The sequence below is a fragment of the Sus scrofa genome, chromosome 10, assembly GCF_054392235.1.
Source record: "Sus scrofa isolate SSC_HxYL_T2T_F1_AM1 chromosome 10, Sscrofa_HxYL_maternal_Yorkshire_Landrace_v2.0, whole genome shotgun sequence".
In the NCBI taxonomy this organism is placed as follows: Eukaryota; Metazoa; Chordata; class Mammalia; order Artiodactyla; family Suidae; genus Sus; species Sus scrofa.
The window spans coordinates 95,546,637-95,560,901 of NC_139392.1; the positions used below are offsets into that span (position 1 = coordinate 95,546,637).

Sequence of the window (14,265 nt, forward strand, 5' to 3'; positions counted from 1 at the left end):
TCTGTATATGTGCTAGTTAGTTCCATCTGCATTTAGATTGGAAATTTCTAAGATGGTTTTGTCCATCTTGTCCCAAGTTCCATTATTGTCTGAAGCAGAAGATTCCTCCCCACTCCACCCCATGCCCCCCTTCTCAGGCTATTTTCTTCTGTTTGAGCTGCTATAACAGACCACCACAGACTGTGGGCTTAAACAACAGGCATTGATTTCTTCGGTTCAGGAGGCTGGAAGTCCAAGATCAAAGCATCCGCAGATCTGTGTGTGCTGGGGACCCACTTCCTGGTTCATAGTGGGCATCTTCTGTGCCCTTAAACAGAGGGAGCTCTATGGGGTCTCTTTTTTTTTTTTTTTTTTTTTTTTTTTAGCTATTTCTTGAGCCGCTCCCGCAGCATATGGAGGTTCCCAGGCTAGGGGTCGAATCGGAGCTGTAGCCACCAGCCTACGCCAGAGCCACAGCAACGCAGGATCCGAGCCACGTCTGCGACCTACACCACAGCTCATGGCAACGCCGGATCGTTAACCCACTGAGCAAGGGCAGGGACCGAACCCGCAACCTCATGGTTCCTAGTCGGATTCGTTAACCACTGCGCCACAACGGGAACTCCTGGGGTCTCTTTTATAAGGGCGCTAATCCTGTCGTGGGGCTGCACCCTCAATCACCTCACAAAGGCCCATCCACCTAATCTAATACCTGAGAGGTTAGGATGCAATATATAAATTGGGAGAGACACATTTACTCTGCAGCAACTATACTGCATGAGCTGGACCCCATAGACCCGAATGCCCGTAGAATCTCCTACCTAACCACCTGCCTCTCAGGTGCACCTTCCACGTGAGCAGCACACCTTCTGCCTCCATCTGTTCGCTATATTGTGGAGCATGCGCCCTGGGGCCCACGTGTTCCTCCCACTCTCCCAGCATGCCCTCTGCCCTCAGCTGCTCCCTCTATTGCTGGAGCATGCGCCCTGGGGCCCACGTGTTCCACTCTCCCAGCATGCCCTCTGCCCTCAGCTGCTCCCTGTATTAGGGAGCATGCGCCCTGGGGCCCACGTGTTCCTCCCACTCTCCCAGCATGCCCTCTGCCCTCAGCTGCTCCCTGTATTAGGGAGCATGCGCCCTGGGGCCCACGTGTTCCTCCCACTCTCCCAGCATGCCCTCTGCCCTCAGCTGCTCCCTGTATTAGGGAGCATGCGCCCTGGGGCCCACGTGTTCCTCCCACTCTCCCAGCATGCCCTCTGCCCTCAGCTGCTCCCTGTATTAGGGAGCATGCGCCCTGGGGCCCACGTGTTCCTCCCACTCTCCCAGCATGCCCTCTGCCCTCAGCTGCTCCCTGTATTAGGGAGCATGCGCCCTGGGGCCCACGTGTTCCTCCCACTCTCCCAGCATGCCCTCTGCCCTCAGCTGCTCCCTGTATTAGGGAGCATGAGCCCTGGGGCTCAGGGGCCCTGACCATCAGTCTGTGTCTGCTCCCCGCTGGGTGAGCTGGCCCAGTGGATTTCTCTGCGTGTGAAAGGCAGTCCTTAGAGAGACAGTAGGCCTCTAACCGCCCTCGGAGGAAGGTGGCGAGCCTTCAGGCCTCCCTGCAGGTGAAACAAGGCCTGTGCCTGCCCTTTTCCTCAGAGCGGTCGGCGTCTGCACGAGCCTCAGCCCTCAGCCCGGACCGCCTTCCCTCGGCGGCGTTCGGTTCCCAGCCCCACGGCCCTGGGACTCGGCCTCCTGAGGGCCGCAGATCCAGTGGGCCCCGAGGAGACCCACTGGCAGGTCTCCGGCCCGCGCAGAGGGCGCCTCGCGCCGTGGGCTCGGGTGGCTGCCCGCCGGCTGAGGGAGCCCAGCGAACGGTTGGCGTCGTCTGACGGTCGTCCTTGGTGAGCGCCTGCCCTGCTTGCCGCCTGCGCTTCGGCTTTCCCGGGTGTGTGGACCGACCAGGCTGTTGGGGTTCCTGCGCGCGCGCACGTGTGGGGGTGGGGTGGGGGGAGGGTGAAGGCGTGTATGTGTGGGGGGGGGGGTCCTGGGGGGGTCCTGTGGGGAGGGGGTGTGGGGGCGTGGAGCGGCCTGCATGAGGTCCTCGGGCCTCCCTGCTTCTCTTGGAGGACTCGAACGCAGAAATGAGCCAGCAGCTTTGGGGGAAGGACTTGGAGCCGTTCGTTACTTGCCCTGGTGGTCGCAGAAATAGCCTTTTGAACCTCGCAGCCCTCCCTCCCACCAGAGGCTGCGTGGCTTCTGCAGGTTTGGCAACGCAGCTTCATCCAGCTTCAACTTGCAGTACTTTATTAAATTTTAATGTTTAAATTGCGGGCTGTATTTTATGGCCTTTGATCTCTCTCTCAATTGATTTTTCTGTTCCCAGTGAGAGAGGAGGCGTTTTAAGGGAGATAGCTAGATGTAGTCCCCATTCCGAGGATTTAAAGTGAATTCTGCAAGTACATTGTCCAGGTAGTGAAACAATCAGCCATTGGTAACTGTCATGCTAGTGAACATAAGGTATGTGTGACTCCGGAGCAGAAAAGGAGCCCAGTGCCCTTGCAGGGGAGGGAGGTTTAATGCCCTTTCTGCTTCCTTTTCGTTAAGAAGCTGTGCCAGGAGGGATTGCAGATGAGTCAGCCTTTCATTCCGCTGCCTGCCTCTTCCCCTGCGTTTAGTGCCCAGTGTGCCTGTCCTGTGGTTCTAAGGCGTCCAGGATGCTTGCCACTGAATTGTCTCCAGACTGCATTCTCAGATTGTGGGGGCGGCAGCTCTCTAGCAGGCTCTCTAGACCTGGTCCATCATGATCAGATTCAGGGGAAATAAGCCAAGGACCATTTCTGGTCCTGGCCCTGGAGCCTACAGAGCTTGAGACTAGATCCGGAGACACAGATAGGAGGCTGCACACTAATCTTAATGGAATTTAAAAAGTTGCTTTAAGTATAGAAAACATTAAGTGGATGAAACTTCATTCTCACCTGGTACTAAGTGTTGTGGGTGTTTTGCTTTGTCCCCAGTAATCATCATCAGGGGCATCCAGTGCCCTTTCGCTGTTAGACGGGAGTGGTCTGGGTGGAGGAGAGTGAAAGATTTGCACAGAGCCAAGAACTGCAAACAAGTCGTCTTCTCCCAAATCTTTGAAGCGTGCTCCTGTCTTTAGCACCACCTTAAAACTGTAACGTTGTTGAGGAGGAGTTGACACCACTGTTGAATATTTGAGGGCTCAGTCCCAGGTTTGCAGGTCTTGTTTGGTCCAGCATCACCGAGTCACATTCAGAGTCACTGGGCCCTTAGGTCTGTGTGTTTCAGGTTTTGGTTTAGACAGCAGTGTCTCTGACACATGGTAAAGTGCTCAAAGCGTTTCAGCAGATACTCTGTGCCTGTGGAGACACCAGTTTATGCCAGATGGAGAATAAAGAACATTGTTCTGTAGCTTTTCTACTTCCAGGGGATGGTCATCCTCTTTTTTATTTTTGTGCTTATTTTAACTAGGTTATAGTCAAGCAAGACATTTGTAGGGAGACCTATTATTATTATTATTGGATGCACCATAATATGGAAGTTCCCATATTAAACTGATTAAGCTGATTAAATCTAAGCCGGAACTGCAGCAACGCTGGATCCTTAACCTGCTGTGCCACAATGAGGACTCCTCCAGGAGGACTTTTAAAGTTTCCCTTTACGATCCTTTAAAGTCAGGTGAAACAAATCTTTGTTCATGTTGTGTTAATTCTATTTCAAATTGATTAGGGCCTCTTAGTGAAGAAAGCACTGCCATGTACCTTTTCCTGAATTAGGCCAGTATTAGAAGTCAGTTGGTAAAAATAGCATTAGGACTTTAAACTGTTTTTTTCACTCTGTAATAGAATATAATGAAAAGGCAGAACAGAGCATCCTTTAAGATCTCATCTGCTGCTTACACTTGGTGAGGAGGAGATAGGAACACAGGGTCCGGAGGCTCTTCTGCGGGTAATGTGGGTAATGAAACCACCAAGTCGCTCTGTCCCTAAGGAAAAAGAAGTAACACAGACTTTACTTTGTTTTCCCCACGGGGGTTGTGTGTGTGTGTTTTCAGCCTAAAATCTAACTCATTAAAACAGGTATATGTCTGAGAAATGATTTTGTTTAATCATAGATAAGAACTTGCAGTTAAATTTTGTTCAATCTGTGCAGGTGTCCAGACTCCCTTTTTTGGTTGTGTTGGAGTCTGAATGACTTGTGGTTATTCCTGGATTAAGGAAATGGGAGCTGCCCAGAGAGTGGGTTTTAGGATTATGAAGCAGAGCTTAGTTTAGGGTGGTGGCTTTCTCGGAAGTGCATGTGTCTCTGTGTCACTGTTCCACGCGGCACTGTTCAGCCCAACACACTGGGTTGTTCTCATGGCAGGTGTCCATAGACCAGGAAGGAGGAGGAGGAAGGGATGGGAACCACCTCTTAGGCTGCAGTAGCAGCTGGGAGGTGGGCAGGAACAGGTCCCCAGCCCCCCCTCCTTGCTGCCTCTAACTGGGCTGGCAGCTGCTGAGGAGAGGGTGGCTTTTAAAGGCTGGGAAGGGGAAGGAAGTGGCCCTTTTTTTTCTCCTGGAGAGGCCAGCCAGTCAATTCACGTGGGTCAGTCCAGGGAGTCCTGGCTGCGAGAGTGAGGGTCCTTGTGCGACCATGGCTGAGATGAGGGAGCCCCTGTGCTAGTCTGAAGTGAGGACCTGACCCTAGTCCTCAAGGCAAATTCCAGTGTTTTCCACTGGAAAATGGGCCAGAGTAGTTTTAGAGAAATGCATTTACCACCATTTAGCTGCAGTGTCTCTTTCCTGACCCTGGTGAGCCTGGTGTGCTTATACTGCCTGCTAAGGGAAGAGACGGTGACAGCAGCTCTTCCTCGCAGAGGAAGCTCAGTTTGTGCAGGGTACAAAGCAGGTGAATTTGTGAATGTGAAGTGTGCTGGTGCTTAGGCTGCTTCCTCCTAAGTTGTGGCACACAACTGGTACAGTGGTGGGTGCTCTCACCACACAGCTAGCACTAGCTCAGTCTGTGCAAAGCCAGGCTGCCCCGGCTCAGAGTGCCTTAGTCTAAATGTAAATGTTAACATCTAGTCTGATGGACTTTGTTATTTTTGTTTCCTTTCTTGCTCGTGCCTTTTCATAGAAAACTAGGAATTCTGCTTCCTGTTCTTTGTGGAGATAGAGGGAACAGTCTGTCGGGAAGCTCTTTATTACACAGTGCAAGATAAGCTTAGGTGAAATATTTCTTTATAATAAACCCTCTATGTGCTCAGGGTTCCTGCCCTCACCACAGGCTTGTTTCCACACCGATAAATTCTTGTTCAGGTTGGGTCTCTATCAGCAAAACTGCCAAAGAACAGTTGGTGTAACTATTATTTTTAAAAAATTAGAGTAAATATAATGAAGGAACTCTAACCTGTAGGATCCCTTTGTGAAATCTGATTTGAGCTACATCAACTTTTCTTCTTGTGCTATGGTCGTAACCTTATTTTTTTGTTTAAAGTGGTACAAAGCCAGTGGAAAAAGTTTATTTGAACTCCTAGGAAATGTTAAAAGTAGTAATCTAATTGTTACCATTCTGTTTTCACATCAACATACCACTTCATTAAATTTATTCTTATAAATTATTCCTTCTGCTTTTCTGAGTACTGGCACACTTGTTAGAGAATTCAGAAGATCTCCAGAAATATGTATGCTGTCATGTTATCTTTTTCTTTTTTCCTTTTAATTTTTTTTAGGGCTGCACCCATGGCATATGGAAGTTCCCAGGCTAGGGGTCGAATGGGAGCTGTGGCTGCTGGCCTACACCACAGCCACAGCAACACAGGATCCGAGCTGCATCTGTGACCCACACCACAGCTCATAGCAATGCCGGGTCCTTAACCCATTGAGCGAGGGCCAGGGATCAAATCCGTATCCTCATGGCCACAGCGGGAACTTCTCAGCTCCTGGTCTTAAGTTAATATCAGATTATTCTGTGCAATTCATTATTAAGCGTGTGAAATCAGTCCTAGTTTAAGTAATAGCTCTTCTGGCTGATATCCTTTAGAAGATATTTTTTCATTTCTGTTTTTCATTTTAAAACTTCCTTTGTGATTCATTTCAGTATGAACTTGACTGTTTTATAGGTCAGTTTTTCATTAATCTCATAACTTAAAATATCTGAAAGCAGATTTGGCAAAATATTTCTGAAAAAGTTTTTGATTTTTCAGATTACCTGATATAGAGTCCAAGGAAAAAGTATTGAAGATTACTGATAATTGCAATATGCTTTAAAGTTAAGGACGGAAGCAGTAGTTAAGTTGCTTGTTTAATGCCAAGACTGATGACTTTCTGTGACATGCACGTGCTAACCCTGGTGGCCTTTTGACTGGTACCTGGTGCCTTGGTGTCTGTGTAGCCAGTTGCCAGCTTTCTTCCTCAGCTATTTCATATTCACCCCACTTCTGCAGTCCCGGCTTCTTGATGGTTTGGTGTGTACTTGAGTCTGAAAATATCCTGAATCAGGTCATTGAAGCAGTTACTGAGGACCTAAAGACCCGGCACAAGACTTGTTTGTGTCCTTTGGAGAAACGGGTTCCAAGGATGTGGCAGGTGATGCAGAGAGCAGTCAGAGTTGCCCAGCCACCCCTCATGATGGTCCCTTGGACAGGTTCCCCTGAGGTGGCTTCTCACTGCCCAGCAGCAGCTCATGTCCAGTGGCCTGGTCAGTGGATGCTGAGCTCTGGGGGGTCATCTCACCTCCCCAGCTCCTTCTTGTCTCTCCTCCTATTTACTGTGTTTGGGACACCTCTGAGAAGCAACGGGACAAGACCTTCCCACTAGTTTCCTACTGGCGCCCAACCAAGTGGACTGGCTGAGTCTAGCTCTTGTCATTGACTCATGAGGGGCAACCATTTCCTGCTGGGTTCCCTTATTCCTCCGAAGTTAAAAAAAATTAATATTGTTTTTTGTCTGAGAGTAATAGACTTGGTTTCTTGGCATAGTCCTCTTTCCACCATGAAAATTTATCCACAGGCTCTCCCCAACTTCTCTGCTGTCAGTAGTTCTCAGTACTGCAGTGAGTGTTTTGCCTATACTGACAACTTGTATCAAGTATGTTTTTTTCCAGTATTGCAGATGATTTATTTGAAAACAGCAAGACTATAATTACACCTGGAAAGTATGCAGATTTTTGGGGCTCTTGTACCAATACTGAATTCCTCCCCAGGCAACATGGTGCCGTGTTTTTCCTCATTGTCTCATCCCATAAGTTCCTTACAAATCCTGTGTTGCTCCTTGTGTCATGGGGGAAGCTGGATGTGTAAAACAACTTTTAAAAAAGTGAAAGGTTCTGGTGGAAGTGTGTGTTTTGCACATATCTGGCTTTTCAGAAGCAAATAGTGTGTTTGTGGTGCACTTTTTTTTTTTTAATAACTGTTTTTAACATTGAAGTTGTAGTTGATTTACAATGTTGTGTTAGTTTTTGGTGTACAGCAAAGTGATTCATTTATATATATATATACAAAACCAGTTTCTGTTTTCGTATTTGTTTTCATTATGGCTTATTACAGGATAGTGAATATAGTTCCCTGTACTATACTGTAGGACTTTGTTGTTTATCTTTTTATGTATAGTAGTTTGTATCTGCTAGTCCCAAATTCCTAATTTATCCATCCCTCACACTCTTTCCCCTTTGGTAACCATAAGTTTATTTTCTATGTAAGTCTTTTTTTACCTTTTGTGAATAAGTTCATTTGTGTGATATTTCAGATTCCATGTATAAACGATATAATATGGTATTTGTCTTTCTCTTTTTGATTTATTTCACTTAGTATGATAATCTCTTGGGTCCATTCTTGTTGCTGCAGACAGCGTTATTTCGTTCTTTTTTATGACTGAGTAGTACTCCATTGTGTATATATATATGTACACCACATCTTCTTTATTCATTCCTCTCTTGATGGGCGTTTAGCTTGCCTCCATGTCTTGGCTATTGTGAATAGTGCTACATTGTGAATAGTGAACATTGGGGTACATACATCTTTTCAGGTCAGAGTTTTATCCAGATAGATGCCCAGGAGTAGGATTGCTCGGTCATATGGTAACTCGATTTTTAGTTTTTTGAGAACCCTCCTTACTGTTTTCCACGGCGGTTGTACCAATTTACATTCTCACAAACAGTGTAGGAGGGTTCCTTTTTCTCTATTCACTCTTCAGCATTTATTATTTCTAGACTTTTTGATGATGGCCATTCTCACTGGTGTGAGGTGATACCGTAGTTTTGATTTGTATTTCTCTAATACTTAGTGATTGAGCATCTTTTTGTGTGCCTGTTGTCCATCTGTATGTCTTCTTTGGAGAAACATCTATTTAGATTTAGGTCTGCCCATTTTTTGATAGAGGTGGTTTTTTTTTTTTTTTGGTATTAAGCTATATGAGCTGTTTGTGTTTTTTGGGAGTTAACCCCTTGTGGGTAGCATTATTTGCAGATATTTTTCTCTCATTCAGTAGGTTGTCTTTTTGCTTTATTTTTATGGCTTCCTTTGCTGTTTAATTAGATCTCATTTGTTTATTTTTGTTTTTAACTTTCCTTACTCTAGGAGATGGATCCTGAAAATATTGCTACAAATTATGTCAAAGAGCATTCTGCCTTTGTTTTCCTCTAGGAATTTTATAGTATCCAGTCTTACATTTAGGTCTTTAATCCATTTTGAGTTTATTTTTGTATATGGTGTTAGAGCATGTACTAATTTCATTCTTTTACATGCAGTGTCTAGTTTTTGCAGCACTCTTATTGAAGAGACTGTCTTTTCTCCACTGCATATTCTTGCTTTTTTTGGGTTGTAGATTAATTGATCATAAGTGCACGGATTTATTTCTGGTCTTTATGTCCTGTTCCATTGATCTATATGTCTGTTTTTGTGCCCATATGCTATTTTGATTATTGCGTCTTTGTAGTATAGTCTCATGTTGGGGGCATGATTCCTCCAGCTCTGTTCTTCTTCCTCAAGATTGTTTTGGCGGAGTTCCCATCGTGGCGCAGTGGAAACGAATCTGATTAGGAACCATGAGGTTTTGGGTTTGATCCTTGGCCTTGCTCAGTGGGTGAAGGATCCGGTATTGCTGTGAGCTGTGGTGTAGGTCGCAGATGCAGCTGGGATCCCACGTTGCTGTGGCTCTGGCGTAGGCTGGCGGCTGCAGCTCCTATTAGACTCCTAGCCTGGGAACCTCCATATACTGCGGGTGCGGCCCTAAAAAGCAAAAAAAAAAAAAAAAAAGATTGTTTTGGATATTTGGGGGTCTCTTTTGTGTTTCCATACAAAAAAAATTTTTTTTCTTAGTTCTGTGAAAAATGTCATTGGTAATTTAATAGGGATTGCATTGAATCTGTTGCTGTGGGTCGTATGTTCATTTTAATAATATTGATTCTTTGTACCCAAGAACACAGTATATTTTTCCATCTGTGTTGTCTTCAATTTCTTTCATCACTGCCTTACAGTTTTCATAGTACAGGATCTTTTGCCTCTTTGGGTAGGTTTGTTCCTAGGTATTTTATTCTTTTTGATGCAGTGGTAAATGGGACTGTTCTCTTAATTTCTCTTTCTGACATTTTGTTATTAGTGTAAAAAATGCAACAGATTTCTGTATATTAATTTTGTATCCAGCAATTGTAGTGAATTCTTTGATGAGCTCTAGTTTTCTGGTAGCGTCTTTAGGATTTTTTATGTACAGCGTCATGTCACTGTTCGTCATTGAAGACCACAAACAGTGACAGTACTTTTTCTTTTCCAATTTGGATTTCTTTTGTTTTTCTTCTCTGATTACTGTGGCTAGGACTTCCAAAACCATGTTGAAAAGAAGTGGTGAGAGTGGGCATCCTTGTCTTGTTCCAGATGTTAGAGGCTATGCTCTCAGCTTAGTACCTTTAGGTATGATGTTAGCTGTGAATTTGTTGTATATATTTATTATGTTGAGTTATCTTCCCTCTATGCCCATTTTCTGCAGAGTTTTTATCATAAAACAATGTCCAGTTTTATCAAAAGCTTTCTTATACATCTATTGAAATGATCATGTTTTTATTCTTCAGTTTGTTAATGTGATGTATTGATTGATTTATGGGTATTAAAAAATGTTTTCATCCCTGGCATAAATCCTACTTGATCATGGTGTATGATCTTTTCATATATTTTAGAATTTGATTTGCTGGTATTTTGTTCAGGATTTTTGAGTCTGTGTTCATCAGTGATATTGGCCAATAATTTTCTCTTCTTGAGTTATGCTTGGTTTTGGTATCAGGGTGACGGTGGCTTCATAGAATGAGTTTGGAAGTATTCCTTCCTTTTTAGTTTTTTAGAATCGTTTCAGGAGGATAGGTATTAACTTTTTTCTCTGAATGTTTGGTAGCATTCACCTGTCAAGTCATCTGGTCCTGGACTTTTTTGTTTGCTGAGAGTATTAAAATTACTGATTCAGTTTCAGCACTGGTAATTGGTCTGTTCATATTTTCTCATTCTTCCTGACTCAGCCTTGGAAGATTGTACCTAAGAATTTGTCCATTTTCCTAATAGGTGGTCCATTTTGTTGCCATGTAGTTGCTCGTGATAATTTCTTATGATCCTTTGTATTTCTGTAACTTCTCCTTTTTCACGTCTGACTTTATTGATTTGGGGGCCCTCCCTTTTTTTCTTGATGAATCTGACTAAAGGTTTATCACTTTTCTTTATCTTTTCAAAGAACCAGCTTTTAGTTTGATTGATCTCTTCTACTTTTTTAGTCTCTATTTCCTTTATTTCTGTTGTTTATATTTTCTAATTTTTTGTTAAAAATGTCTGATTTCTTGCCCTGTGCATCCGTTGTCCTCCGGAGTTCATTGATCATCCTTATGGTCATTACTCTGTACTGGGGTTTAGTTTTGTTTCTTTGTCTAAAACCTTGCTGTGTCACCTCATTTTGTCTATATTTCAGTTTCTATTTTTATGGACGTGGTGGGTTGGTTATGTCTCACAACCATGGAGAAGCCTCTGTTGGAATCTTCTTGGGCTTCCCAGCAGTGCACTCCTTTCTTGTCACTCGAGGGCTGGGGTCAGCTAGTCTCAGGGTAGTGTCGGACCTACATTTGTGGCCTTGGTCTGTAGGCTGCAGGACTATAGTTTTCTTGCTTCTAGTGTCTGCCCCCTGGTGAGTGAGGCTGGTTTAGAAGCTTTTGCAGACTTTCTGGTGGGAGGGGCAGGTGCCTGCCTCCTGGTGGGTGGAGCTGGGTGTTGGCTCTCTGGTGGGCAGGGCTGTGTTTAGGGGCAGGTCTAGAGGAGAATGTGGGCTCAGGTCTTTAGGCAGCCTGCTTGCTGATGGGTAGGGCAGTGTCCCCACCCAGTTTGTTTTTTGGCCTAGGGTGTCCCAGTACTGGATCCTATAGGCTGTTAGGTGGGGTCAGTTCCTGGTATCAAGCTGTCAGCCTCCAGGAGGGCTCACATAGAGGAGTGTGCCCTAATATATCTGCCACTAGTGCGTCCCTAGGTTGAGCCACTGCTGCCCCCTGCCTTCCCAGGAGCCACGCCAAGACCAGCGGGTAGGTCTGGCTCGGTTCCTATCAAATCAGGGCTCTGCCCTTTGTCCCAGTGTATGTGAGGTGTCATCTTTAAGAGTGAAGTGTCAATTTCCCCCAGTTCTGTGAATATCCTGCAGTCAAGCCCTACTGGCCTTCACAGCTAAATGCTCAGGGGGCTCCTCTTCCTGGTGCTGGACCCCCAGGCTGGAGCTCAGAACTCTCACTCCTATCGGAGAGCCTCTGTAATGCAATTATTCTCCCAGGTGTGATTGCCCACCTTGGGGTATGGAATTTGATTGTATTGTGAGTCTGCTCTTCCTACCAGTCTTGTTGTAGTTCCTTCTTTATGTCTTTAGTTTAGAAGATCTTTCCTGGTGGGTGTCAGTCTTTTTCAGTGATGGTGGTTCTGCAGAAGACTGCGATGTTGGTGTGCTCGCGAGCTTAGGGTCCTTCCCTGCCGTCTTGGCCCGACTCTCTGTGGTGCACATTTAACACACCTGTACTCACCTCTGCTTGGGGCATGTGAATGGCTGATTGCTCTTTTGCAGGCAGTATGATCGTGTGTTTCTGTGTATGTTACTTTTGTGGAGGGTAAAAGTGGTCCCTCACAGTTTAGCAAATCTCCAAAATTCCTGACGGGAATGTCCGTGAAAATACGGCGACTGATCTCATGCCAGAAATGCCTTTTATTGTATGTGGCAAAATGGTCTTATGTACATATTATTTTATTCACAAAGAGAAGTCATACTTTCCCCGAAAGGTGAGAGGTATGGTACACATCAGAGATTTTCTTCCTGAAAGGGAAACCTTTCTTCATTGCTTTACAACTAAATCATAGGAACTTACATATACAGTGATTGCTTTTTGATCACTAGAACGTCTTTTTTCATAGTTCTTTTGTGTCATTGCAGTGTTGGGCTCCTTTTTATGAGACAATAAAGAGTGTAAAATGGATGCCCGGTCAGTGGTTCCCAAGGATAGGGCAGCTTGGTGTGGCCAGACAGGTGAAAACTTGATTTGGAAGCACATTCTTCTTCCTGATGGAAATCACCAATATCAGTTTTTCCTCCGCCCCACAGTCACCAGGTTTCGTTTTCTTTTTGTAGGAATGTGCTGTAGGAGAATTTTCTACATTGTTTTGAATTGTATCAGGTCCAGAGAGAATTAGCGAGACAGGGAGCTCTCCCTCAAATTTCCTCTGACCAGGTGGCCGAGAGCATCCTTTAGGGTGTGGTGTGCTGGGGTTTGTTGCGCTCATGTGCATCTCTGTAGAGAGTCAAGTCTGGGCTTCTTCCCTTGAGGTTTTGTGTAACTGTGGACACTTTAACGACTGAATGCCGGTGAGATGGCAGTAGACGTTTGGGCTCTGGCTGCACATGAGGCAGCCAAACTGAGGAGGAGTAAATAAGGTAGGTGGGAAATTGAAGGCTTCTGAAGACAGGTTCTTATCGTTCCTGCAGTGCAGTGGGACCTGGGGATAAAACTGACCCAGAACTCAATGCCACAGATGCAGCCACTGGTTTAGTCTTCTTATCCTGTAACATCCTTACTGTTTATTTCCTTCTTGGTTATTCCATCAGCTTCAGATGAAGAAAGAACAGCAGAGCCCATTACTTACAGAATACAGTTTTATTTAACCTTCTTGAAGGTATGTTAAGATCATTTTGTATAAATCTTCCAGATACTGGCATTTTCATTTCCAATTTTTTCCTGTAGGTTCAAGGTCTTGCAATTTAAAAAACTTTGAAAAGAATCTTTAAGTATGTGTTCAAGAATTTTTTAACAGTTTGATTGCATCTTCCCTAGGTATACGTCCTTCATTTTGCATCTCAGAAACTTGTGCCTTTGTTCTCCAGGAGCCACATTGTCAGTGAATGTTGAACTTACGGTGGACTGTTGACAAACAGTTGTCTCTCATTTTGAAAGTTGTTTTAATTTTTCAAAAATATAAACACATGAGCTGTTTGTTTTTTCAGCTTGCTTTAAAAAAGGAAAATGTAAATAGAATCCTGCAAATATTATACCAGAGAGGTTACCTTGTGTGGTGGCTGGGTTGTGGGTATGTTCTGAGGTGGAGACCCTGCTGGCTTTGGGTTGTACTCCGGTGCGACCCTGCAGAAGGCTGACCCTAACAGGCTGCAGCTGCTCTCTTCCCGGAACATTTATCTGGGTCACCAGAAAATTAAGAATCTTACACAGAGAATCTCTGCAGGAACATTATTAAGTAAAAGACTTTGTCTCAGAGGCCAAAGGTGAGGATAGGTTTCTTTTCTGTTTTTTTTTTTTTTTTTTAAATGAAAACTTAAGCTTTGTTGCTAATGGGCCTCCTCTGTGCATAGCTTTAGGAAACAGCTGTGTCATCAAGTGAGACATCTCAGGGAAAGCAGCTTTGCATTTTTCATTTTGTTTTTGTCACTAGCTGTGTTCATTAAAATACTTACATTTTTTATTTTTTTAATTTCCTCAATACCTTTTTTTTTCTGCTGTGCAGCCTGGTGACCCAGTTACACATACATGTATACATTCTATTTTCTCCCATTATCATGCTCCATTATAAGTGACTAGACATAGTTCCCAGTGCCACACAGCAGGATCTCATTGCTAATCCATTCCAGAGGCAATAGTCTGCATCTATTATCCCAAGCTCCTGGATTAGGAAGATGTAGTACATATACACAATGGAATACTACTCAGCCATAAAAAAGAACAAAATAATGCCATTTGCAGCAACATGGATGGAACTAGAGACTCTCATACTGAGTAAAACACTTTTAAGAACAC

The 14,265-nt window shown here is 44.6% G+C and overlaps 1 protein-coding gene across 10 annotated transcripts in view; it reads left to right on the plus strand.

Moving 5' to 3' along the window:
- The window catches only part of DIP2C (disco interacting protein 2 homolog C), a 380,657-nt gene that overhangs the window by 88,173 nt on the left and 278,219 nt on the right, over positions 1-14,265 (plus strand). For 2 of the 10 annotated variants that reach the window (XM_084980633.1, XM_084980635.1), the window contains exon 1: positions 1,255-1,909. The exons of 4 other annotated variants lie outside the window; for them this stretch is intronic. The gene's annotated coding sequence lies outside the window, so the exon portion shown is untranslated. Of the gene's footprint in view, positions 1-1,020; positions 1,910-14,265 lie in introns of those variants that run through there. 4 more of the 10 variants (XM_084980629.1, XM_084980636.1, XM_084980631.1 and 1 more) reach the window with 4 other exon arrangements.